We start from the raw sequence: 25992 nt of genomic DNA, 5'->3' as shown, positions 1-25992 counted from the left end.
CCACAGAATTAAGAAATACAATGAAAGTGAAGATCTATACTCTTTTTCAAAGGTTTCCAGGAAAACCAGTATATCCAAAAAGGTGGTAGTTCTGAAACCACTGAAAATAAAATGTTGACAGTAGAAAGGAAATATATGAAATGACAGCAATTGAATTTCATGATAAACTGTTTCTTTAGCAAGACCTAAATTGTTTATGTAAACACATTCAACTCAAGGGGCTGTTGGGGACACTCCGGTGGCTCTAATTAAACAATCTCTCTTCTCCCTCTCTCTCACCTTCTTCCTTTCTCTCTCTCTCTTTCATCATTCTAGGCCCAAAGTAGCAAGGCAGTAAAAACAAAACATCTAGTCTAAAGTAGAGTTAGTTAGTGGCACCTAACTCCTTGTTGAAGTTCTCATTAAAATCAAGGAAAGATGACAAGACATGTCTTGGGTCATAGTATGAATCCTGAGACAGACCCTGACCACAGGGTATTTTATGGCCATTTATTGCATCCGATAGCCCCAGGGACGCTAACATTCCACAGTCTTCCTTGTGAAATATTTCTTTCTTTCTTTTTCTTTTTTTTTTTCTAGGAGAGAGAGAGAGAGACAGCGTGAGCAGGGGAGGGTCAGAGAGAGAGGGAGACACAGAATATGAAACAGGCTCCAGGCTCTGAACTGGCAGTCAGCACAGAGCCCGACGTGGGGCTTGAACCCACGAACCGCGAGATCATGACCTAAGCGAAAGTCTGACGCTTAACCAACTAAGCCACCCAGGCGCCCCCCTTGTGAACTATTTCTGATAAGGGGAAGGGAGCAAAAAGTTGCTAAACATAACAAGGACGGACTCCCCTTCTTAGGCATTGGCAAATGAGCTTTAAGGTCTGAACACTTTCTCAGGCCAGTACGCAGACAAAACAAAAACATCTGTCAGATTCTCAAAATTGGTCTAGGGGGTTAACAACGAACCCTCCAGTTAACACAAAGAAGGGCTCCAACAGAAACCGAGAGGAGATTGAGTAAAAAACATGAAGAGTTTGCCCATTCTGTTGAAAGACAGACTTGGAAGTCTAAATGAGCTTCCAAATGAAGCACAAAAGAGCATTTCAGTTAATAAACATATAAATAAAATAAATGGCAATACTTTAAAAGAAGAGCAGCATAAAATAAGAGATTTTGCATTAAAAACTTAGAAGTCTTCACAAAAGAAGCAAATAATAATTTATAAATAATCTGTTCTGCCTTTGGAGGGAAAGCAGAGTAACGCATCTGTACTGGCAGAGGAGAAGGAAGATAGCGGACAAGGGAAATGGAAAATGGAGTGGAAGGATCCTGAACCTCCCTCCTCTCAGGGACATATCAAGGCAAATTTACAATGCAGCTCATTCTGAAAATGACCCTAAGACTGGCAGAAGAGATTGTCCACAATTAGAGATATACAGGGAAGGCGATGTGAAAGGGTACAAAATATAGTCAACTAAAAATATGCTAATTGAAGTTATTAGACAGAATAGAAGGAGAGATTAAAAGTTTCCAAGACCTCTATTTATTTGTGTGAAAAATGTTACTCTACCCCCTCACTTTCAATTTGCAGGTGTCTTTAGGTCTAAAATGGCTTAGACTTCATCCATTTAAAGTGAAGGTAATTACGGATATATAGGTGTTTATTGCCATTTTATTGCTTGTTTTGTCATTATTTCTAGATATTTCCTTGACCTTTTCTCGTCTTTATCACTTTCGGTCCGTCCTTTGCACTCAGAGTACCTTTTATATTTCTTGCTGAGCTGGGTCAGTGGTCACGAACTCCTTTCATTTTTGTTTGTCTGAGAAACTCTCTCTCTCTCCTATTATTTTAAATGATAGCCTTGCTGGATAGAGTATTCTTGGCTGCAGATTTTTATCATTCAGCACTTTGACTGTATCCTGGCAATAACCTCTTTGATGTCAGCCATAGCAACTTCTTTCTAGATGTGTCTCCTGAGACAAGGGAAACAAAAGCAAAAATAAACTATGGGGTCTTCATCAAAATAAAAAGCTTCTGCACAGTGAAGGAAATAATCAACACAACTAAAAGACAACCAACAGAATGGGAGAAGATATTTGCAATGCTATATCTGATAAAGGGGCAGTATCCAAAATCTATAAAGAACTTATAAAACTCAACACCCAAAATCAAATAATACAATTTAAAAATGGGCAGAAGATATGAATAGACATTGTTCCAAAGAAGGCACATAAAAAGATGCTCAACATCAATCATCATCAAAGAATTTAAGATCAAATCTGCAATGAGCTGGGGTGCCTGGGTGGCTCAGTCAGTTGGGGGTTGGGTGGCTGACTTCAGCTCAGGTCATGATCTCATGGTTTGTGGGTTCGAGCCCTGTGTTGAGCTCTGCTGACAGCTAGCTCAGAGTCTGGAGCCTGTTTCAGATTTTGTGTGTGTGTCTCTCTCTCTGAGCCTCCCTTGCTCACACTGTCTCTCTCTCAGAAATAAATTAAAAAAAAACATTAAAAAAAACTGCAATAAGCTATCAACTCACACATGTCAGAATGGCTGGAATCAACAACACAAGAAACAACAAGTGTTGACAAGAATGTGGCGAGAGGGAAACCCTCTTGCCCTCTTCATGGTAATGCAAACTGGTGCAGCCAGCCACCCTGGAAAACAGGATGGAGTTTCCTCAAAAAGTTAAAAACAGAACTATCCTACAATCCAGCAATTGCACTAATAGGTATTTGCCAAAGAATATTAAAACACTAATTCAAAGGGATACATGCATTTCAATGCTTATAGGAGTATTATCTACAATAGCTAAATTATGGAAACAGCCCAAGTGTCCACTGGATGTTTGAGGACTGGCTGAATGGATATAGAAGATGTGGTAAGTGTATATATATGTAAACACATGCACGCACACACACACACATTCACATATATATTATGGAATATTACTCATTCATAAAAAAGAATGAAATCCTGCTATTTGCAATGACATGGAGCTAGAGTATTATGCTAAATGAAATAAAGCAGAGAAAGACAAATACGATATGATTTCACTCATGTGTGGAATTTAAGAAACAAACAAAGAAGCAAAGGGAAAAAACAAGAGAGAGGCAAACTAAGAAACATATTCTTAAAAATAGAAAACAAAATAATTGTTACCAAAGGAAAGGTGAGTGGAGGAAGGGTGGTTTAAATAGCTGATGAAGATGAAGGAGCACATCTGTGATAAGCATAGGTTTTGAATGGAAATGCTGAATCACTATATTGTACACCTGAAAATAATATTATACTGTATGTTTAACTAACTGGAATTTAAATAGAAACTTAAAAAATTTTTTCCAGACAAACAAAAACTAAAGGAGTGTGTCACCAGTAAACAAGCCTTACAGGAAATGTTAAAGGGACTTCTCCAGGTGAAAAAGAAAAGTGTATAACTAGAAAATGATGAAAGGAGAAAACATCAGTGGCAAAAGCAGACATCCAGTAAATGTAGTAGATCTATCACTTAAAAAGGTAGTAAGAAGATAAAAAACAAGGATACTAAAAAAACCTATATCTTTAAGAATTTGTGAAGGGACACAGAAAATAAAAAGACACAAAATATGACAACACATACATAAATCATGGAGGGTGATTAAAAATATAGTGCTTTCAGATTATGTTCAAATTTAAATGACTATCAACTTAATATAGACTGTTATACATATAGAATGTTATATTAACTTCAGGTAAGTAAAAAGCAAACACCTATAACAGTTTCACACACAAAAAAAAGAAAAAGAAAAAAGAAAAAGGACCCATATAAATAAAATAAAAAAACAAGAGAGAAGTAACAACTGACACCACAGAAATACAAAGATGATAAGAGAATACTATGAAAACTTATATGCCAAAAAACTGGACAACCTAGAAGACATGGATGAATTCCTAGAAACATATAATATTCCAGAACTGAATAAGAAATGGAAAATCTGAACAAACCAATTACAAGTATTCAAATTGAATTGGTAATCCAAAAACTACCAAACAATAAATTCCAGGATGAAATGACTTCACAGGTAAATCTTATCAGACATTTCAAGATTTAATACCCATTCTCTTCTACCTATCTCTAAAAATGTAAATGAAAGAAAAGCTTCCAAATGCATTCTATAAGGCGAGCATTGCCCTGATACTTAAACCAAATAAAATACCACAGACAGACAGAGAGGCAGACACACACACACACACACACACACACACACACACACAGAAAATGACAGGCAAATATTCCTGATGAACATAGATGCAAAAATTATCAACAAAATATTAGCAAACTGTATACATTAAAAAATTCAATCACCTCGAGCAGGTGGGATTTATTTAGGGGATGCAAGGATGGCTCAATATTTGCAAATCAATCAATGGCATGTATTACATCAACAAAATGAAGGGAAAAATATAATCATCTCAATAGGTGCAGAAAAAGCATCTGACAAGATTTGACATCTATTTCTGATAAAAACTCTGAACAAAGAGGAGTTAAAGGAAACATACCTCAACATAATAAAGGTCAACTATGTAAAACCCACAGCTAACATCCCATCCTATGGTGAAAACTAACAGCATTCCCTCTAAGATCAGGAACAAGACAAGGATGTCTCACACCACTTTTGGTCAACATAATACTGAAAATCCTAGGGATTTTCAAACGGAAAAGAAATGAAGCATCCATACTGGTAAAGAAAAAGTTAAACAATCACTGTTTGTAGATGATATGATACTAAACAAAGAAAATCCTAACAATTCTACCAAAAAACTACTAGACCTGATGCGTGAAATCATTAAAGTGGCAGGATACAAAAAGAAAACAAAAACAAAAAACCCAGAAATTGGTAGTATTTCTATCAACTAAAAATGAAGTTGCAGACAAATTTAAAAAACACCATATATAATTGCACGAAAAAAGAATAAAATATTTAGGAATAAACATAACCAAAGAGGTAAAATACTTGTACTTTGAAAACTATAAAACATGAAAGAAAGAAATTAAAGCCAACACAAACAATTCCATGCTCATGGAGTGGAAGAAATAATATGTTAAAATGTTAAAATGTCTATATTCCCCAAAGCAATTAACAGATTCAATGCAATCCCTATAAAAATGCCAACAACATTTTTCACAGAACTAAAACAAATAATCTTAAAATCAGAATGGAGCCACAAAACACTCTTAACAGCCAAAGCAATCCTGAGAAAGAACAAATCACGATACTAAATTTCAAGATATAATCCAAAGCTGTAACAATCCAAACAATATAGTACTGGCCAAAAAAAAAAGAAAAAAAGAAAAAAAGATACAGATCAATGAGACAGAATAGAGGGCCCAGAAATAAGCCCACAATTATATGCTCAATCTATGACAAAAGGTGCAAGAAAATACAATGAGGACAAAACAGTAGCTTCAATAGCTGGTTCTGGGAAAAATGGTATGCTGCATATGAAAGAATGAAACTGGACAACTTTCTACCACCATACACAAAAATAAACTCAAAATGGATTAAAGACTTATATTTGACGTCTGAAACCATAAAAATCATAAAAGAGAACAGAGGCAGTAATTTGGGATGTAGGAGCAATTTTCCACATCTGTCTCCTCAGGCAAGGGAAATAAAAGCAAAAACCACAGGTACTAGAGTAGCTTTTGCACAGCAAAGAAAACCATCAACATCACCAAAATACAACCTAGTGATTGGGAGAAGATATTTACAAATGGTATCTTCCGTAAGGGGTTAATATCCAAAACATGTAAGTAACTTCTACAACTAAACACATAAACTGACACACACGTATTTTAAAAACAAAGAGGGCAGAGGACTTGAATGGACACTTTTCTAAACAAGACACACAGATGGTCAACAGACCCATGAAAAGATGTCCAATATCACAGATCACTAGGGAAATGCCAATCAAAACCACAATGAGCTATCATCTTAGACCAGTTAGAGAGGCTAAAATCAAAATGACAAGAAACAAGTGTTGGTGAGGATGTGGAGGAAAAGAAACTCTTGTGTGCTGTTAGTTGAGTATAAATTGTTATAGTCACTGTGGAAAACAGTAGGAAGCTTTCTCAAAAAATTAAAAATAGAAATACCATAAGATCCAATCATTCTACTTTTGGGTATTTACCTAAAGAAAATGAAAATCCTAATTTGAAAAGATATACACACCCATATATGAAATGCAGCATTATTTACAATATCAAAGATATGGAAGCAACCTAAGTGTCCATTAATAGACACATAGACAAACTGATAAGGAAGATGTGGTATACATATACGACAGAATATTATGAAGCCACAGGAAGGATGAGAATGTCATTTGAGACAAATTAATGGACCTAGAGGTATATTATACTAAGTGAAGTAAGTCAGACTAAGACTACAACTACAACATGATTGCATTCATAAGAGGAATCTAAAAAAAAATGAATAAACAAAAAAAGGAGAATCAGACATATTAAAACAGAGAAGAAACTGATGGTTACCAGAGGGGTGAGGACAGGGTAACAGGCAAAATGGATGAAGGGGAGAGGGAGATACAGGCTTCCAGTTATGGAATGAATAAATCATGGGAATAAAAGGCCTAGCATAAGGAATATTGTCAGCAATATTGTAATAGCAATGTAATAGGACACATGGTAGCTGCCCTTGTGGTGTATATAACATAATGTATACATTTGTCAAATGTGAACATGAACAATTGAAACTAATGTTAAAAAATTTAAAAATTAAAAAATTGTTGGACTCTTTGCCAAATTTGTTATATTATTTAATTCTCAATAAAATTATGCAGGGATATTTTCATTTTATGCATGAGGCTCATCTTCTAACACTTCTCAGTGTCCACAAGTGGCTGATTAGATATCAAATTCAAGTTTATTTGAAAAAGTGCCACTTTTTTTTTTATCAATATCACATTTGTTTTTTCTAACCCATATGCCCCAATATATTAAATGTATATAGAGCCATATGCTGCTTACAGAATCTCCAGATTCTTCCTTTCTTTTTTACTCAGCTTTCTCTTACTCCTTTTCTTTCTTCCCTCTTCCTTTTCTTCAATAATTACTTTTCTTAGGAAGTTCAATGTTTAGTAATGTTTGGCAGAAAGGATACTATAAGCACCTAGACGAGAAAGCTATTGAGTCTTTTCTAGAATGGATGAAGATACCTGAAGGGGGTGAGGGGAGTTCAAATAAATCAGCACCAACAGACAGACAAAATCAGAGATCTGGTTTTATTCAGCATAAGGGGGAACCAAAGTATCCAAGCTATGAGCAATAATTCAGGAATTTCAAATTAAAATATGTAACAATAATCCAATTGCCAACTCTATTTCTTACATTTCCTGACCGTGTCATATTTAGATTTTCTAATTCAACTGATTCACACAAGGCTCATATTTGCTCCAAAGAAGGAGCACCCAACTACTTTTTAAAGGAGTAAGTTGGGGAGGTTTGGCAAGCATGGTGATGAGATCAGTGGGTCTGAAAGATAAGTTTATTGTGCCTGCACTCTCTACAGCTCAGAGGCTGAACTCAGATCAAAAGCAGATATGAATGGCTGTGACTGGAATAGAATGACTATGACAGTCATGGTAAAACCTCTGCTTCATAATGACACTCAGGAGAAGTATGACTTATTACCATGCACACTGATTTAGCAGGAGAAATTGTGGGAAATGTTGGAAAGATGTCTCTGCTAATGGTCATAAGCAGAAAGGAAAGCATGTTTTATTGATGGTAATGAAGGGCAGTCTTGCAATTTAAGTGCCCATTAACATTGGAGAGGAAAATTGGAGAAAATGCCGTCCAAGAGCAACATCACATTTTCTCTCCCTACCAAGGGTTAAGTGCCAAAGGGCTCTAATGTCATGAGGTCAATTCAATAGAGGAAGCTGAGATCAAATGAATCATATTTTCTAAGGCACCATAAACTGTAAAAGTTGATTAATCATGGACGATTCTCTACCAAAATATAAATGGTAAACCACAGGTCCATGACAGGAAAGTTGAACTGAAGTAGGAATCAGAATATAATTATATGATCTGTCTGAAAATAAGTTTTATCAACAGACAGCATCAATTATTCTCAACCATGAATGCTTGATATAGGTGGTACACTTTAGGATGACCTAGTTGGTCATTAGTGAGATACAGTTGATCCCTGACATAATGATGGAATTTGTCAATATATTCCTTCCTTCGTCTTTCTAACTCACTGTCCTTTTCATAAAAAGTTTTTATATTGATTGATAGAAGGCTCTCATCTGAAATGCATAGTTTACATTTCCACCAAGATTGAGACTGAAGAAGAATATAATCAATGATTCATTAGCCAATTAGGGGTTGCTTTTTAAAAATACATTTATTAATTTCTTTTTCATAATTTATTACTTGCCAATGTCTTTCAAAGTTCTGTACCACGCATAGGGACTCAGACTCAATATACTGCAGTCTTATAAACTTGTAATATTTTGCAACCTAGTTTTTGATACTTAATGTGTTTATGTAACACAGATCCACTGTTAAACGTAACTGAAATCTTTGCATTCATTAGAAAAACAATTTGGAAAAACGTAATCAATGGAAGTATATATAGAGCTAGGAAATGAGAAAATCTATTGTCTGAATTAAATTAAATCTTTTTTAAAAAGTGAAGTCACATTACAGCCTAAGAAAAGAAATGAGTTACTTCTTTACTTTTAATGTCAAGAATTTATATAGAAAAAGAATTTTTATTGAGTTACAGTCGATAATCTGAAGGGATGGTTGTAAGGTATTATTAAAACTGAAGGCTCTAAAGCTATTTTAAACTAACATTTTAGTATAATTTTCTTCAAAATAATAAGAATTATCCCTGCTATATTCACCAGACATAATGTTAATAAAATACTAGCTTTAAATAATTATGGAACATGTAAACTTTACAAAAATAATATCCAATTCACATGAAATATCTTTGAATTTTTCTACTTATAACTTAAATTTTTATTTTTCTACTTTAAATTGCACTTTGAACTGGTGAACAATTCAAATTGTTGTGAAAAGCTGTGCTTTGGGGTCAGCTGTGCCTGTTTTATCTTCAGCTTTCCAGGTGGGGCAACTCCTGAAGGTTTCTGGAGGGAAGGGCTGATCTTAAAGACAATGAAATAGTACTTTTAGTACCACACTCGCAGATATTAAACTCATGAAGGAGAATTACCATTTTTACTATTGCTGTTATTGTTTTGGTTATTGTTACGATGAGTGGTTTCTCTTGAGTAGTTAGAGCCACAGAAGTGAGGAAAAGGAAGAGGTAACAATCAAAAGAGGCAAAAGAACAAAATGTTGCCTTCAGTAGGAGGGTGTAGTAAAATAACAGCGCTCTGAGCACTATATATTTAACTTCCTGGTTTTAGGAATAAAACTCTGAATTATTATAATCAATATTATTTTGAGAATATCCACAAAGCTATTATAAGCCCATGTACCCTTCTGTGGCTGAAATGAATATGGCTAATAATTCTATAATCATCAGTCATTTGGATTTGTTCTATTTATTGTGTTAGGCAGAAGAGTGCTCCCCAACAAAGTCTTCACTTCCTAATCCCCAGAACCTTTGAATATGTTACCTCACATAGCAAAAGGGATTTTGCAGGTGTGATTAGGGTAAGATTATTCTAGATCAGATTCTTCTAGAATACCTAGAAAGGAATGCAGCCTTGGGAGCTCCTTCATTTTAGCTCATTGATGTCAAACCTTTGATTACAGAATTATAAGATAAATTGTGTCCCCTAAGCTATTTATTTAATTTTTGGTAATTTGTTATAGGAGAAATAGAAAACTAATACATCTATAATTTTAAAAGTTTACACATAAAACTAGACACTGATTTTCTTTAATACCATATTAAAATTGATAATCTATATCCCTTAAAGTTATATTTATTGGAGGACAAATTTTGAAAATGTTAATAGGCGAATAACCAAAATAAAATTATTGGATATATGTTGCAGCATTTGGTATACAAAAAAATAACATAGTTTTAGCAATGCATAATTCAAAATATTAAAAAATCAACACAAACTATTGGGGTTAATTTCTTTTTTTGAAAGACAGACTCAAAGCACAAGCAGGGGAGTGGCAGAGAGATAGGGACACATAGAATCCAAAGCAGGCTCCAGGCTCTGAGTTGTCAGTACAGTAGCCAACATGAGGCTGGAGCCCATAAGCAGTGAGATCATGACCTGAGATGAAGTTGGACACTTAATTGACTGAAACCCCCAGGGTGCCACCAAAAAAAGCATGTTTTATTTGCATTTATTATCTTCCTCACTTAGATATTACTCAAGTAATAGTATTTATTCTTTGTCATTCCTAAAAAGGTGGTTACTTTTTATGAGTTAATTTATTTACCTTTGTCTTAAAATATTTGATAGTTGTAAAAGGTATTAGGTATTACAGACAATATAATGTTTTTACATGTGTCCTATTCAAATCATACTTAGATGAATAAAATAGCTGAATTTCCTCTTGATCGAATTATTCTCCAAATTTAAGTATGTTTTCAAATACAGTAATATGAAATGCATGTGAATCACTTGATTTCATGTTAGAAATATAAAGGAAGAATTATTATCACTGAAGAATTTAGTGCATCATAAATAAATGTGCACACAAGAATAAGCTATTATAGCAAGTCAAGTTCTTTTTTTAATGTTTTTATTTATTTTTGAGAAAGAGAGTATGGGGGAGAGACAAAGAGACAGAGAGACAGAGGATCACAAGCAGGCTCCATGCTGAGAGCAGAGAACCCCATGCGGGGCTTGAACTCACAAACCATGAGACCACCACCTGAGCTGAAACCAGATGCTTAAATAACTGAGCCATGTAGCCACCCCACGTCAAGTTCACTTTTTTTTTTTTTTTTTTTTTACAAATAGTTTATTGTCAAGTTGGTTTCCATATAACACCCAGTGCTCATCCCAACAAGCGCCCTTCTCTCAAGTTCACTTTTTAAGAATATATTTAAAGTTTAACTTTCAATCACCTGGATGGCTGTGCTGGTTGAGTGACTAGACTCTTGGTTTCGGCTCAGGTCATGATCTTATCATTTATGGGATTGAGCCCAATGCCAGGTTCAATGCTGACAGCATGGAACCTTCTTCGGATTCTCTGACAAACTCTCTCAAAATAAATTAATAAACTTTAAAATATTTAAATTTTAAAGAATTAGGCATAACAAAATGGAATTACAAATAATCCCATAATGTTTTAATAGCACTGAAATGTTTCAGAGTTTTAATTTTTTATCTCAAAAACTTAAAATATCTCGAGGAGCACTTGTGTGGTTAAGCAGTTGGTTATGCATTGGACTCTTGGTTTTTGCTCAGGTCATGATCTCACAGTCGGGAGATCAAGCCCTGTGTTAGGCTGCCTGGAGGCTGCTTAAGACTGTCTCTCCCTTTCCCTCTGCCCCTCCCCTGCTTGCATGTGCATGCTTGCCCACTCGCTCTAAAAAAAAAAAAAAAGTTTCAGATTTTTTTTCCTTCTGCGATGCCTGCAACAGTTAGTCTCCATCTCTGATTAAATATCTACACAAATGTCAACTCTTATAGAAGTACATATATCATTTTTGAATAATTGTCATTATGTGAGAGTAATACCTAATATAGCATCAATGGTTATATGTTGATAATCAAAATCTACACAAACACCTGAAGGTGCTAGTAAAAAGATAATTTCAGCCAAGTTCAAATAACCCTCTTGATTTTCAAACACTGAAGTAACACCTTCTTATTGACTGTACCATGTTCCAGACACTGAGCTAGGCTTTTCTCATATTTTAACCCAATAAGTAAGTTTGCAAATCATTAGGCTAAATCAATCTGTAGTTTACTTCATGGAACACTAGTAGACTTTCAGAATCAATACACCTCCTGAAGAGTCAAATCCTTATTGTGACTGTTTGCTGGAATCATCTGGCTAATGACATTTTCCAAGCATTCTTAACTTTTCTTACTTTTAGTCTCAATGTTCATCATTCCACAATGCCTACTTATGATTTCGGTTTTATTGATAACTTATTTTTTATGGCTAATGATCCCTGTAAAATAGTAAAAATGTAAAAGCAACATGGAAGGACACAATCATATCCTGCTTTTTTTCAAAAAGCATTTTTTATTAAGTGACAAAGATTCTGAAGCTCCTTTTAATAAGACTTGTCTGGGTTCCTGATGCAAGATGGCAGAGAGATTGTATATTTTCAATTGTCTAATCTCTACTGAATGTTAAAAACATTTAAACCCCTGACATAAGGACAGGTTACAATGAGTAAATGGAGGTTTGGATGGGTTTCTGGAAGACAGACAATAGATGACGTGTACTGATACACAAGGTCTAGCACAAGAGTCACTGGGCTGAACACACACATATGAGAGGGTGCCTCAAAGTCAGGAGTCTTTTTCCTCTGTGGTGCACAAGGAAGACTCCTAAGCTCAAGGTCAAGTTAGTAAATACACACAACAGAGTGGCTTGTAGCAGTAAAACAAGAGTAGTATTCAAATTACCATTACTGTGCGAAAAATCTCACAAATATAGTGACTAGAGAGTCCTAATTTTACTATTCTCCCTGATTCTTTAGATTAAATACTTGAAAAATGTTGCTTTGTCTCTGTTCCACGTATCTGAGGCCTTAGCCAGAAAGATTCCGAAGTTGGAGCTAATTCAAGGACTAGGGTAACTCAAAGACCAGGAGAGATTCCAGCTGGGGGTTGGCATTATCTAAAGTTTCACTCACTCACCTGTCTGATGATTGATACTGGCTGTCAGAGGCCCTCAGCTGTGACTGTTGGCAGCAACACTTACACATGGCCTCTCCATGTTGTTGTTTGGGCCTCCTCACAGCATGGAGGTTGGGTTAGAAGAAAAAGCGTCCCAAGAAGAAACAGACATAACTTTTAAAACTTTTCATGACCTAGCCTAACAAGCCAATATCTGCCACTGATACAAATTCACCCTGATTCAAGGGCAGAAATCATAGATTCTGTCTTTCCTTGGGAGGACAGTCTGAGTCAAAGTCACCTGGAAGAAGATCATGTTAAATGGGAGATATTGCTGTGCGTGTATTTGAAAAATAAAATCCTCTACAGGTAATTTATTAAGGAACTAGCTACAGAATAGCTAAGTTAGTTAAACCCCTTCCCTATTCTGGCCACATTGTAAAATGTGCTGGAATTCTAAAATTAGTAAGTAAGTAAGTAAATATATACACACACACACACACATATATACACATAGCCTTGGTCTACCCAAGAGTGAAAGAAGCCTTGTCCCAGGCAAAATATTTCTCCTACTTATCCAGAACTCACGCTCAGCCCTCCCATTCAGAAGAATGAATGATTGCAAAACCAGAAACCAGATCTAAACAGTCAAAATAGAAACCTTTTCCAGAGAATATAATTATCAGCTTAGAATCTTATTTCTAAATATAAGTACCAGATATTTGGGAAAAACACAATGCCATAAAGAAATAAAAACAGAATAAAAGGAGATAGGGACCATGGACTAAAAAACAGGAAATTCAGGCAACAAAAAAGAACTTAAAAAAAATAAAATGTGCCACTTCAAAGATTTAAGTTAATGTGGCATACTTAAAAAAGAACATAAGGGCGCCTGGGGGGGCTCAGTCAGTTAAGCGTCCGACTTTGGCTCAGGTCAAGATCTCCTTGTTCATAGGTTCGAGCCCCACGTCGGGCTCTGTGCTGACAGCCAGCTAAGAGCCTGGAGTCTGTTTCAGATTCTGTGTCTCCCTCTCTCTCTGACCCTCCCCTGCTCATGCTGTCTCTCTCTCTCTCACGCAAATAAATTAAAAAAAATTTAAAAATTTTTAAAAAAGGAACATAATACAATAAGGAAACAGTTGTCAGGAAACAGAGTAACTCAAATTTCTAAAATAAGTTTGGGAGTAATAAATGTAATGAAATAACTGAATAATAAGATGCACATAGTTAAGAAACTGAGGCCCTTTTCCAAGGCCATACAGTTAAAACTAATGCTAAAACAGACTTAAATAAAGGTTTTACCATGCCCTTTTAGGCATCCAAACTGGGATCATATTTAGATCAAATTTATAATGAATGAAAGATGTATATTTATGCTATATATAATTTTCATGTTTTAAGAACATATGTAAAAATGTAAAATATATGCATAATTCATAGAATATGATGTATAACTTTATAATTTTAAATTATCTTTGAGTTTTATAGTGTTATAACGTTGTTTACATGATGTCTTAACTATGACTTAGGTTTTCTTTGCCTTTGGTTAAGAATATAACCCTAACTTATTTTTCCAAATGGAAGTTTAAATCATCTCCTTCATGATAACTCTCTCTATAACACTGACCACAATTACACTATTTATAAATAACCACTGACGAATAATGCTGAGCACAGAAGCTACCTCAAAGAATACATATGGGAGAATCTGCACCACGGCTTGTGTTACTTATTCTGAACTCTTTGTTCTTTTTATATTACAATACAGTTGATAATTTGATATTGTAGTAAAACTGCAAAATTAAGTGCACTGTCTTGGACAAAAACATTTTTAAACATTGTGTATGTATGAAATGTGGCAATCAACATCTTTTCATGTGTTGCCTCTGTTCTTGCTTTTATGTTTTAAGAATGTCTTATTTCTTTTATGTTTTAAGAAGTCATATTGATTAAATACAGGAATAAAATACATTTCCAAGATCACTTTCTATTGCTCCACTTAATTTTCTCCCTCAACACATCTTGATTATTTATGCCACATTTTATCTTTAAGAATTCAGTGAGTAATGACATTCCAAATGTTTTTCATACACACATGTCCTTGGGACTTTTGTGGAAGCATTCAATCATTGACAATCTCCACTTATCAACTTATTATAGACTCATTTCCAATTACAACTCTATCCTCTATTATCTAAAGCAATGTTAACCTTTATACTTTGTATATGGTTGTAAAATTCATAATAATTTTCATATGCGCTCTCAGTTGATTCTAACCGGTCATTAAGTTAGGTAGAGATGAGTAAACAGGGTGGGGGAATGAGGAGATATTGGTCAAAAGGCACAAAGTGTTGAGGAAACACTAAATTCTACACCTTTAAATAATACTATACCATATGTTAACTAACTGGAATTTAATAAAGATTTGAAAATGGAAATAAAATAACATTTTTATCCCTCTCAAAAAAGGTACAAAATTTAAGTTATGTAGAATGAATAAATTATAGAGATCTAATGTATAGCATGGTGTTCACTATTAATACAATGGTATTGTATACCTGAAATTTGCTAAAAGAACAGTCTTCAGTGTTCTCATTATATACATACAAAATTATAACTATGTGAGGTGGGGGAGAGGTTAATTTGCTAGACTATAGCAATCATTTCACAATATATACATCACATCATATACATACACACCTTAAATATTAGTTGAAATATATACATATATTTAAGTTTATATGATATATATTTAAAGTGTGTATCTACATATAGTGTATAGTGTGTATGTATATGTAAATATAGACATACATTAAATATATACAAATTTTATATAACATATAGGTTCTCATCTTCAAGAGTTATAAAATATATAGAGACATATGATAAACTTACATATACTATCATCTAAATAATCATCAATGTAAATATCAAAAAAATTTTTAAGTTGTAAAAAGGCTTAGGGATGTCACAGGAATGCTAATTTGTCTTTGTATTTGAATGCCAACACTGTATTTCCTGTATTAACTGGCGTTCTTAATTTCAAATAAATGCTTCAAATTAAGTAACATGGAAAATAGATCATTCACTTAATTGTTTGAAATATGCAGAAACAGACATTAGACAAAACTGGAGCACCCAGGTAACCTCAGTGCTGATTACCTCACAGTTAAAAAGCAGCTGAATCCAGAAGTTTCCACTGAGAATTCTGGGGCCATAGCCAACCCATCTCTCTCAGGTCAAGGCCAGTTAAATGGATACTTGCCTCTCTCTCCATGTAACATAGTTTTGAATTAAAATTCGTTCAGTGGAAATTAAATTAAATCTGAAGTCTCGCTTTGGATGCTGAAATAAATACTGACCCAAACAATCTATAACAGTGAGCCTCTGGCTGCTCCACACTTGCACACAGGTTTCTTCTCACATTTAACTTTCAAGTAACAATAAGAGCAACATGTTTTCACATGACGCAATTACTCCTCAGGCAAATGAAAACATGCTCACTGTCTCCCTGAAAGGGAAGACCCAAAGTCTCAGCAATTATTACATTAAGTTCTGTGTAATATTAGTTCTCTTATAGTCACAATGCTGTCTTCATTTCTTATAGACCATGAACAAATTATAAAAGGTAACCACCACCAAACATTTAATTCAGTAGAGAAGTGGGAAAGAAGAAAAGGACATGGCTAAAGGTATATGCAATTTGATAATGTACCTGATAGAGAAAGAAAGATATCTATAACTACTATTGCTCTCATTTCTACAACTGTTCATAGTGTTTTACCAGTATTTATAATGTGATTTCCTCTGATCCAATCAATGTTCCTTTTCATTCAACTTGCACCTCAGGAGGCCAGGGCTCTTATCTGGAGGTGATTCAAATCTATACTCCTGATTTCTGATCTCTTAAAAGAATGCCTACCCAGGCTTCTTTTGTTTTTTCTCTTAATTTTTTTCCCTTGACAGAAAGATGACCTGGATTCCAGAGATTCAACTTCCTGTCCACATTGCATGGAAGGCATTACATTTAACACAATAATCAGAATCAAGCACCCCTGCCAATATCCTATAATTTGCTATGCTGTGTCAGCTATATTCAGAAACACTTGGGAAATTAACTCAGAATTGTTTCACGAGCCTCTGGGCCAACTGTGAGATGGATTAGGACAAAACTCCACTTATCAACTGATGCCCACAAAGTACAACTTTGCGTGGAAGACAAGAATGACATTCTATGCCCTGGATACCAGAGTCATCTCAGAGCCAGAGGCCAATATCCCTCCAAATATGAGATGGGCATATTGATTCTGATTAAAGTCATGGTGTCTTTAGAGAAAGAGAGGAGGAAAATCTAGAATACACCGATCATAGTTTCACAAGAACCTTTCTCAAAGTTATGCATATTCCCATACGCTCAAGGGGACGGGGCTGTAAAATGATTCAGATGTGGGGTATAAGCAAGGTTCATTACTACCCAGGGTGGTAACTTAGTCAGGTTTTGGTTGTCATTGTTGTTAGTTTTTCCCCCATCGTATGTAGAGTTTATTCAGTGTAAAAGAAGGGTCTCAGGGAGCTTCGCATCTTTGGTGATCAAGAGATAATATGATCAATTATCCTCAATTGGAGAGTCACACAGTTCTAACCATTTTGTTAAGTACTGCTGCCCTAATTAACGGATACAACCACTCCTACCCTGCCTGTTGTGCTACTATTTCTTCACTGCAATAAGGGAGCTTATAGCAGGGCATCACCTCCTCCCTGCCTCACTGGTGACAAAGCACAGTCACTGGGGTACACCAAAGGACGCTGCTGCTCCTGGCACCAACATATTTTTCAGCACCTTGTGCAAATGAGCAACCTCTAGGGATAAGGTTAGCAACAGGGGAAGGGAAGGGGTGGTAAAAAATGACTAAGTCACACACAATAAATCTACTCCAAATACTTATCTCCCTAAGTCTTTCCTTTTACAATCCTAAGGAATTTCTGATTCATCAAGATTATTCATCACAGTATACCACTGAAACCACCTTTTCGTCAATTAGGCAAACAATCTGAAATATCTTCCAACTCCTTGACCAAACAATTTAAATCTCATGGGATCCGGAATTTCATAGAGGAATAGTGAGGGTGGCCATACCAGGGCGGAGAAAACTACCCTCTATTGAGTAGCAATTTATCTCTTCACTGTTTTATAAAATATAAAACATTAGGTAAATCAATAAATATTAATCCATACCCAAGGTTTGTACAGGCAATTCTGCCACTTAGTTCAAACAACAATGAAAATATCCCTCACCCTAAGAAATGTCGTTTGAGGCATGGAAAAAACTGATTGAAATTGTGCCTATTTATTTTCCCAGCATTTGCAAATTTTGCCTTTGAAGTGAGAATCCAGGGTGGGGGTGGGCAAGTAGCAATAACCAAAATGACGCTGGTCTACACAATCTGTATTTTTCTGTTATATGGAAATAAATATATCTGGAATATTTCAGAATTTATTTTTATTCATTAAAATATTTAGATAGAAAAATCACTGAATCGTACATTTAAATAGGTGAGTTTGTGGGATAAAAATTTCACCTCAAGAAAGTTAATTAATCAATTAATTGCAGTTACTGAAAGAAGTACATAAATCCTGTGTTCCACCAATTCCACTTCTGAGAATTCATCCTGCATAAAAGCTCTCAACCTAGGGGCACCTGGCTGGCTCAGTTGGTTAAGCATCAAAGTTCAGCTCAGGTCATGATCTCACAGTTTGTGGGTCCAAGCCCCGTGTTGGGCTCTGTGCTGACAGCTCAGAGCCTGGAGCCTGCTTCGGATTCTGTCTCCCTTTTTCTCTCTGCCACTACTCCACTCACATTCCCCCTCTTCCTCTCTCAAAACTAAATAAACTTTTTTTTTAAATGTTTTTTATTTCTAGGAGAGAGAGAGAGAGAGAGAGACAACATGAGCAGGGGAGGGTCAGAGAGAGAGGGAGACACAGAATCTGAAACAGGCTCCAGGCTTGAGCTGGCAGTCAGCACAGAGCCCGACGCGGGGCTCGAACCCACGAACCGAGAGATCATGACCTAAGTGAAAGTTGGACGCTTAACCGACTAAGCCACCCAGGCACCCCTAAATAAACATTTTTTAAAAAAGACTTAGAAAACTCTCAAACCTAAAAAAATTAGAGCTAGTCACTATTTCACATGCTTTGTAATAACTCATTAAATCTTTATTCCTTCATTAGGGATATAGAAAGTCCATTCATTTATTCATTTAACAAATACTTACTGTACTTACTATGCACCAAGCCATAGATAGGACGATAAGCTACAGTTCTGGTATAGATATTCAATAAAATAGTGAATACACAAAGAATATAAATTACAAATACTAGAAGGAAAAAAATTGATTAGGATAGAGATTAACTAGCCTCTTGATTAGGAGCTAATGAGGAAAGCTTTGTTTGAGGAAATTTCATTTAATTTGACAAGTAGAAAACAGGATAAACAAGGTTTAGCTGGAATAAGAGTTGGTATTATGGAGGGTGTTTGATTCTTCTACATATAATTGCCAGTGCTGCATATGTAGACCTTGATATCCTATTAGAGGCTTATTGTGTGCAATGGGAGAAAGTAAAGAAAGTAGAATTAACTTGTTCAGCACAGGAAAAGCAGATGCGACTGTGCGGTCTGAGTCAGTGACAATAGTAACGGAAACGTCATTCTAAAACTGCTTTTGATTCTATCTGAAAACTGCGTATGCTAGGGGAAGTTTAGAATAATCTCTCCTTAGTAAACAATATAGGTTGTAGAAAAACAGTTCACAAACCAGAAAACAGAATGCATTTTTGGTTAAGATTTCAGTAGTGTAATCCTTTGTGCTTTAGTGTTCACTCAGCACACATCACGTTATATTATTTTGTCTTAATTTTTTAATGTTTATTTATATTTGAGAGAGAGAGAGAGAAGAGTGCAAGTAAGGGAGGGGCAGAGAGAGAGGAAAACACAGGATCTGAAGCAGGTTCCAGGCTCTGAGCTAGCTGTCAGCACAGAGCCCAACACGGGGCTGTACCCCACAAACCGTGAGATCATGACCTGAGTTGAAGTCACACTTAACCGACTGAGCCACCAAGGTGCCCCAGCACATATCACATTATAAACAGAGGTGATGAATCCATGTCTCACCATGACCCCTTTGCTATTTCTTAAGGGCTGAGATTTCCATAGTTTGTAGTAGTGTATCTTATAGAAATGAAATCAGTGCAACAGCCTTTATTCTTCCAATAATTCTATGAACACAATTTGTGAAAAGATCAGAGTGAACTACAAAATGAGTATATTAATGCCATTTTTCTACTTCATGAATATCAAATCTACAAGCAAAGTCTTGATAAAGTAATCATACTCTATGAAAACTGGATGTTTATATACTTTTTTCTATTATATATTTTTCTCCAAAAAATATAATAAAGGATTTTAGTGAGAAGTCTCGAGTTATTAATATTGAAGCACATAGTGTATTATCATAAATGCTTTCTTGGGTTTCCCTGCAGTTTGGACTAAATTATACATATAAAGTTAAAGTGTAAACACTGCAATAACTTGCTTAAATTTTATGTGAAAAATACCAGTGTCATTTCACATTTGATGTTTCATTTGCTTTAACTTTCCTGATACTATGTAACCACCTAATTTATTGAGATTTACAAGTCTTCTGCATAACTAAGTGTAGGATTGTACACATAAAGCTGTGGAATTTATTCACGATGATCCTGTCTAAATTATCATTTTTAGAACTATATTTGGTTACCATAAAAAAGCCATTAAAAATCATGAGCCAGGTGAGTAAAGTGTTTTTCAAGGTTTTCAAAATACCTGCTCTATTTTGAACAGGTTTTGTTCTTTTCATATAATTCAATATGAGATATGCAAAAATACCATTAGGGCATACTGCTGTGCCAAGTAAGTATGCTACAACCTCCCTCCAACTCCTGCAGTCCTCCTGTCTATAAACAGGGGTCACTGAATGATTTTGTGGGGTTTTTTTGAAATTTAAAGATATCTTTTATAAGGGTCTATGATGTACAGCAGACACAATGCTGGCTACTGAACCCTTGATTACAATGTGAAATTCAGCCTGGAGCTCTTTCTAGCGCAAATTTTCAAACATGGTAATATGATGTAAGGTGTCGTTGTCTAAAATGATGCAGCTAAGCACCAGACCAGAATTCACTTGTGATTTCACTGTGCCCCAAATCTCCTTCTGAAATTAAAACTTACTTTTGAGATCCAATCTATGTCTTCTATACAATTGTAATCAATAAGCTAGCTTCTCCATTGATTTCCCTTTTGGAACTTTCCTACTATGTGATTTTCTATGAAACTAAATCTCTTTTACTTCTGCCAGTACCAGTGTGGGATTGATTGCTCGTGTCACAGTGGAAGCAATGCCATTTGCAGACCTCCTCATTCTCACCTCCCTTTTCAGGTGATTGGTTTTATAATGCACCTCTGTTCTTCCTTCACTGCAATCTTCTATCAGCTCCCCGAGATGCTGAATTGCCTCATGTTTCATCTCCATTATGACATTTCAATACCAAATAACTTCATTTTCCTTTATGCTACTCTTCACATATGATCTCTTACCTAACTATTGGCAAGATTCTCTGCAGGAGATCCTTTAAACTCATCTTTCTCTGACAGTCTTTATCAAGAAAAATTATTCCTTCACTTCTAAGAAGAAATACGTTTATCTTGTAAAAATTAGTTAAATATAGAATGCTTTCTTTGTGCATAATTTTCTGAGATAAATATCAAATCTTAGGAGATGAGACACGTTTAGATGAGAAATTATAGCATTAATCAACAGAAACAAAGGGATTCAGAATAAAAAAATAGGAAGCCCTTGTTAGGGGTTGAATCTCCCCCCAAATTTTGGAAGGTATGTTGGATGGATCTCTAATCCAACACGACTGCTGTTTTATAAGATGATGACCATGTGAAGACACATGCACAAAGAACAAAATATGGTAACAAAGGCAAAGAGTGTAGTTAGGTCCCTCTCCAAATCAATGAATGCCAAAGACTACCAGTGGCTACCAGAAGTTCGGAAGAGACACAGATTTCTCTACAAGTTTCAGAGGCAGCATGACTCTGCAAACAACTTCAGGTTAGACTTTCCAGGCTCCAGAAGTATGAGACAATAAATTTTATTGTTTTAAGCCATCCAGTTTGTGGTATTTTGTGACAGAAGCTCTAAGAAACTAAAACAAACAAATATCCTGCTAACTCAGTAAGGAAAATAAGTGGGAAAATTCCAAAAGTAACCAAAGAAAGTAACAATAAATAATAAAAAATTATGCAAACTAATTAATTTTAAAACAAATATAAATGCAAGTCAACAAAGAGCAGAGATTAATCTATAATAAATTTCAAAAATTGCCACAAGGCTAACAAAGACAGGCACACTGATGGAAATCTAATAAAAATGAAAATAGAGAAAGGATAAAAATTAACAGAAAAAGGAAATAAATATCCCTAGAAAAAGGCAATAATAAATATTATAAGGGTTTTTTTTTAATAAATACTCTGTACATGATGGCAAGTAATGAGAAGGGCTAGATATAGTATTTAATGTCCATTCCAGATTTGTAAAAATTTTAGTAGGTAGGATTTCCAAAACTTGATAAAGGATATCTACGTGAAACATATAAAAATTCATACTTAAGGGATGGTTGAGTGGCTCAGTCATTAGGTGTCTGACTTCAGCTCAGGTCATGACCTCGCGGTCCCTGAGTTTGAGCCCCCCATCTGGCTATGTGCTGACAGCTCAGAGCCTGGAGCCTGCGTAGGATTCTGTGTCTCCCTCTCTCTCTGCCCCTCTCCCACTCATCCTCTTTCTCTCTCTCTCTCAAAAATAACCATTAAAAAAATTTTTAAACAATTCATATTTTATGTTGAATATTTACAAGTGTTCCCATTAAGTCAACAATTCAACTGATACAAAAGAAATGAGGAAAGAATTTATAAGGAAAGCACAAAGCAATTTTTTTGCAGAGATTATGATATTCTACTTCAAAATAAATACAAATAACTGCATACTAAATATCACTTAGAAGAAAGTTCAGCAAAATTACTCAGTATATCATCAAAACAAAATTAATACATTCTGAGAGACTATTCATAACTGAAAGTGTAATGAAACAGAAAATATCCTATTCACAAAGCAACACAACATCCACAGAACACAAACTAATTATCAAATCTATACTTGAGATATTTTATGGCTAATAACTTAAATATAAATTTTAGAACATAATATTTGACATCAAGTAATGGAGACATCTATCAAAGTGGTAGATGGAAAAATATCCTGTTTTAAAAGTATATAAATTTGGTGCAATCTGAACAAAGGTTTTTTATGGAATTTGACAACTGACTTATAAGATATTGTAAAGAGAAAAAAGTATTAAAACGGGAAATTCCCGTACAAGTAACAAAGAAGAATACACATTTAGGACAACTATAAACGCTGTTAGTGCAGGATAAAAAATAATACAACTACAGAACTGAATGTTTAGAAAGAGACCTATGTAGACATGTGTCAATGGTCATAGAGAAGTACTTCAAGTCACTGGTAAAACTATGGACAATTCAAAAAATTTGTGATTAGGCAACTGAATATCTAATGGAATTCTTTATCTGTTAGTAAAATATCCCAGGCTAAAACTAAAAATAAACTTCTGATGGATCAAAGAGATCCATAAGGAGAAAAAATGTGTTCATGATCTTACATGAACATAGACTTCCATTTAAAAAAGATATAAAGGTAAACATTTATATATTTGAACACACACAAATGCAAATTTTTTCATGACAACAGGAAGCTTAAGCAAATTTAAAAGACTAACATATGACTAGGGAAATGTAATTTCAAGAGAGAGATAAAAAGCTTCCAGAATCTACAAAGAAAGCCTTCATATTAATAAGAAAAAACATACCTTATCAAAAATGGTCAAAGAGTATGAATTCAGGAAAAAATAATTATAATCAACCAGTAAACACATGAAAACGTGTGCAACATTACCAATCCTACAGGAAGATTAAGAAAAATTAAAGCAAAAAAAAAGCCCACAAATTTTCTTCTGTGGTAAAATAATTTTTCATAAAATAGAACTCTCAAATACATGTAAAAATTGATTCATTTGCTGTTGGTTAGGGTCTAAATGTATAAAGTCTTTGGAAGGGTATTTGACAGTATCTCTTAAAATGTAAACGTGTATTCCCCAGGAGCCACCAGTTCACTTTTCTTTATTAGAAATAAATGCAAACAAAAGAGAAATGTAGGTAAGTCATATAATATTATATGCCCTAGTGAAATATCCATTAATAGGAGTTAAATAAATCTCTACATAAACAAATGCTATTTAAGTAGATTTAAAAATTTTTTTTTATGTTTATGTATTTTTGAGAGCCAGAGAGTGAGACAGAGTGTGAGGGAGGGATGGGCAGAGAGAGAGGCACAGAATGTGAAGCAGGCTCCACGCTCCAAGCTGTCAGCACAGAGCCCAATGCAGGCCTTGAACTCATGAACCATGAGATCATGACCTGAGCTGAAGTCAGATACTTAATCAACTCAGTCACCCAGGCACCTCTAAACAAGTGCTATTTAACCGTTAAAAAAATGCAAAGGAATTTTAAGAACTGATGTGAAAAGTTCTCCAAGACACTCAAGATCAGAAAGCAAGCAGCATAAAATCAAATACGTTTCATCTGAATTTTTATTTTATGTGAGGATTTTTTTCGTATGTACGTCTACTAATAAGGAAGTGGAAGGATAACTACCAAATTTCTCACAAAATCTCTCTTTGTATTAGAAATTAAATGAGAGTCAAGGGGAAGAGTTGAAAAGAAACTGCTACCTTTGGCTCTCAATTCTTATTTTTTCACATTTTATTTCATTAAATAGATTACAAAATAACTTTTTAAAAGTAAACATATGGATATGTCTTTAAAGTTTTATTTCTTTATTTTCTTAAGTAGGCTCCATGCCAAATGTGGGGCTTGAACTCATGACCCTGATATCAAGCAGCACATGCTCTACTGACTGAGCCAGCCAGGTGCTCCAAACTAGCATGATGTTCTCTTAATACTTTAATTCAAATCCTTAGCCTCTTTATCAGCTTACAGACTTTTAACTGGGTATAATAATTAATATAAAAATAGTTAAGAAGAAATTAGTTTACTAAGTGTGAATCTCTTTCATTCTTGACTATAAAAATTATGCCCTCAGAAACTGTGCACGAGACTGGGTGAGCGAATCCTCCAGTCCACTTTATTTATTCAGTGTCCACTCTCAACCCTGAACATTCATAAGTACAGGTGTAAAGCTGTAAAAAACAAGCGCTACATTAAAAGCATTAGAAATTACAGAGTTGGGATATTTAACACAGCATTTTTCATCTCAGGTAAAGAAACACATTTGGCTTACACGGATTTCAGTTCCATCAGTTATATCTGCCCAGAATCAATTTTCCCCATGGCAGAAATTTGCTACTTGGTAATGAACAAGAGCTACTCACATGAAATTAAGGAAGTCATTGCTTAGAGTTAGATAAATAGCGGACCTAATGAAACTGATGAACAAAGATTCTTTTGAATCTGCTGGTAAATTATTCGATATGTCGAACTCAATTTTAAAGCTTAGTGAAAGTGAATTTAAAGAGCTGATCAAAGTCAGTCTGTGATTGTTTAGCATATAAATAACTCAAAGGAGAATGTTCTATTAAGGACATTTTTTTTTCCAGGAGAGAGAGAGAGAGAGAGAGACAGCGTGAGCAGGGGAGGGTCTGAGAGAGAGGGAGTCACAGACTCTGAAATAGGCTCCAGGCTCTGAGCTGGCAGTCAGCACAGAGCCCAACGCGGGGCTCGAGCCCACGAACCGCGAGTTCATTACCTAAGCGAAAGTCGGACGCTTAACCGACTAAGCCACCCAGGCGCCCCTAGGACACTTCTTAAAATTTGTTGGAAATTGTTAATAGATGGTCTGCTAGGAGTAACTCAGGGCTTCTTCAGTTACAGGCAAAGGGGACTACCACAGACTGAACACAAGGACTTTGTTTTTCTAAATCTCTTTTCTTCTATCAAATGGGTGAAAAAAGGACTCTTTTTTCATGAAAGACTCACTTTTCATGAAAGTCACCCATCCATGCCTGGTCC

The sequence above is a fragment of the Hyaena hyaena genome, unplaced genomic scaffold (genome assembly GCF_003009895.1).
Source record: "Hyaena hyaena isolate Hyena2069 unplaced genomic scaffold, ASM300989v1 scaffold_17, whole genome shotgun sequence".
NCBI classification, from domain to species: Eukaryota; Metazoa; Chordata; class Mammalia; order Carnivora; family Hyaenidae; genus Hyaena; species Hyaena hyaena.
The sequence above is the reverse complement of the archived record's forward strand: the minus strand, read 5'-3'. Positions refer to the sequence as shown.